Consider the following 3,056-nt stretch of genomic DNA (forward strand, 5'->3'; position numbering starts at 1 on the left):
AATATAGCCCACATTTAGGCTCCTTGTTCTTAGTAGTTGTGCTGCAACATTCATAATGATCAGTTAATTACTTCAGGAATGAATCCTGCAACACAAAAAAATAAGTTTCTGATTTTTTTTTTTTAGATGAGGAATGATTATTTCTCTTTTTTTTTTCAATTATTCGGACTACTGTTCTCATTTTGAGTGCAATTTTCACAACGTTTCGGCCGATGCACTCTTCGGCCTTCTTCAGGTGTGTCTTGTCCAATTCAAGAATCTTCCTGAGTCTGCACGGAATTTCGAATGAGGGTGTGTTGGTAGCATGTTCTCGTTTCGTCAGGTTCACTTGGATAAGATTGGAGGTTAGATCGACTGAAAAGCTTTGCGGATAACAGATATAAAATTTGTGGATTGCATGTATAAAATTTATGGATTACATATATAAAATTTGTGGATAACATATATAAAATTTGTGGATAACATATATAAAATTTGTGGATTTTGGTCAAGATCAAAGTGTAGTATCTGTTCTTCAGATGCTGCACTTCCGTTTCGTGTTCTCTTTCGGTCCGTCCTTCACGACTGAGACAATTTTTATTTTTGTACCTTTTCTCCACGTTAAAAAACGGCCCTGGTGTCTAACTCTGTCCCGTGGGGAGGCATAGTAAATAGGTACATGTATAAAATTTGTGGATTGTATATAAGACAAAAACATAGAAGACAAAAACAGAAGTACGAATAATGGCAATATCTTTTCTGATATTCAAATCCACCAGCATGGTTTGATTTGTGGTGTCGTCCCTGGCATTGGTAGGGCTATTTTATGTATTACCAAGAACCACACAAACATTTCAGACGAATCGTGTATATTAAATGTCGGTGTTGTTCTTGACCATAGCCAAAGGCGCTATCGTCGTCCAAAATGGCCTCTACCCAAGCCAGATATCACACCAAAGATTTTAGTAATAAAAGTATTTCTGTCTGACGACATATCGATCCGTTTAATTTAAAGAAGTACACAATTCTTCTTTTTTTTTTTTTGTCATATAAACGTGGTATAAAATTTAATTCTATCTTTTTATGAATAAACTATTTGGGGGCGATGTTTTGTTAATATTTCATCTTTGTGTAGCAAACAGCGCGTTCAGCTGTTAACCGACAAGTTTCTTTTACTGATTTTTTAATTTTTTACAGCTGTTATTCATACTAAACAAGGTATATTTCCTCTAAGGCAACCAAATTTACGCGAGAGGAGTAACATAGATTGAAAGTTTGCCTAATCATGGGTGCAAACCATCAAGAATGAATATAACTTTTGTAAACTCTCAAGTGGCTCACAATCACAGCATGACACCTCGTATCAAAGAAAGCATTATTAGTTCAAAGACATCAACCATATTTTTACTCATATTCACTCCAAGCAAGACACGTTGACACTCAGGCATAAGGGGGCACTGTGAATTAAGAACCATGGCTACAGGGTCTCTCTAAGTAAGCAGCAAAATGTTTGTCACATTGCGTTTAAATTTCTGCATGTTGGTACAATCTCGAGGAAACAGCGCACAGGGAACGAATTCCAAAGACAAGTGGCTTGAGGAAAGAAACTATTATCGTAGAAAGGTTTCTGACATCTGTGAACCTCTACAGTGAATATGGTGGCATTATTTACTAATCGAGTGAATCCGAGGTATTTTCGTTGAGAGGGTACAAAGAGAAGTACGTCCATCGGAGCATATTCAGTGAAAGTACTTGCAAAAAAGAAAAGAAACGCAACACAATGGCGATTCGACAGTAGCTGGAGCTTGGCAGACAGTGTGAGATCTATTATGCTAGAGACTTTTTTTTCGCACGTTCTCATATCGATGGAGGTTAGTGGTTATATACGGCATAATCGCGTTGACACACCTGTTCTCGTCACATCACCGAAGTTAAGCAACGTTGAACCTGGTCAGTACTAAATGGGTGACCATTTGGGAATTCTAGGCGCTGTATGTGCTCTACGCTTATCTCGACATTTATTTCCAGTCGTCCTATTCTACTGTTTTTCCAGCACCCGATTTTGCGATGACACTGTAGAGAAATGAGGAAAAACAACACCAGTTACCAGTTCCTCTTAGCAAAGAAATCGGAACAGCAGACATGAAAGTTCGTTTCCCCCTATGATGAGTCAAAATCCATATGGGAGGACTGGCCCATAAAATTACCTTATACAGTCGAATCAATGCACCGGTATTCAACAATGTCGACTCAGGAGAGGTGTGTTTGGAGATTGTGCACCTCCTGCCACAATAATTTCACGCGCAGGCATCCCTACGGTGGATATCCATAGTCTGTCAAAGACTGAAGGAGCCTGAGTGGTTGGTACACCAGGCCAGATGTGACAACGATATTCCATGCTTGAGAGAATGTTGGCCTTATAGAGATGTAGGAATCTGGCAAGTGTAAGAAGTTACGATCCCGGTAGAGAGAGTCTACCCCATTTGTAGCAGACTTGGCAGTATTTTCTATATATTTATTCCAAGTTATGTTGTTTGTGAATGTTATACTGAGAAGTCTGAACGCTGGACACTCTGAAAGTATCCTATCAGGTTTCTTAGAAAGCGAGTGCTGGAATGCTGGATTAGCGATAAAATAATTACGTAACAGTCCGTTGTTGTTAGTGTTGTTGGGAGGTTTAATTTCCTTTCTTTATGTATAGGAAAAAAATAAAAAAAAACCCAGAAATGTCACTCGACATCCGAGGGATACAGAATAAGAGGAAAAGAGGCCCAAGTACATAAATACATATTTTAGGGGAAGGTAATTGTTTTACCTTCCTACTAAATTATATTAAAAGAACAAGGCACAAAAGAAATAACAAACTTCTTTTTAACAATAACAACGAAGGATATTTTATTTGTAGCAGGAACTGACAGGTCGAACTGCGAAAATAGGGAGAAAGAAAAGAAAGTTCAGCAGGATTGGAGTTCAGGTGGCGATTAACCTTGAACCCAAAAGAACCCAAAACAAAAACGAAAGGGATATAAATCTAGATTCACCGTTTTGTATCCATGGAAACAGTGACCACATCGTTC

Source organism: Euprymna scolopes, chromosome 21 (genome assembly GCF_053919585.1).
Source record: "Euprymna scolopes isolate OS-2025 chromosome 21, ASM5391958v1, whole genome shotgun sequence".
NCBI lineage: Eukaryota > Metazoa > Mollusca > Cephalopoda > Sepiida > Sepiolidae > Euprymna > Euprymna scolopes.